Below are 230 nucleotides of genomic sequence, written 5' to 3'. Positions count from 1 at the left end.
CCGCTTTTTTTCTTCACTTCCTTCCGTTCTGTGTTTAATACTCTTTCATGCCCCGATGGTAGTTTTAGAAAAGGAAGGCTGCGTAACAGAAATATGATAGGATGGATTTATATTTCACCAGAAAAATGTCTGACAGGTTTTATCAGCGACGAGTTGAGAAATGCCAGAGAAGAGGATTTTGAAGTTTCTGTTTCTGACTTGTACGAATCAGAAATGGTTTGTCCATGTGC

This window comes from Penaeus monodon, chromosome 20 (genome assembly GCF_015228065.2).
Source record: "Penaeus monodon isolate SGIC_2016 chromosome 20, NSTDA_Pmon_1, whole genome shotgun sequence".
NCBI classification, from domain to species: domain Eukaryota; kingdom Metazoa; phylum Arthropoda; class Malacostraca; order Decapoda; family Penaeidae; genus Penaeus; species Penaeus monodon.
This window is presented reverse-complemented; position numbering follows the sequence as displayed.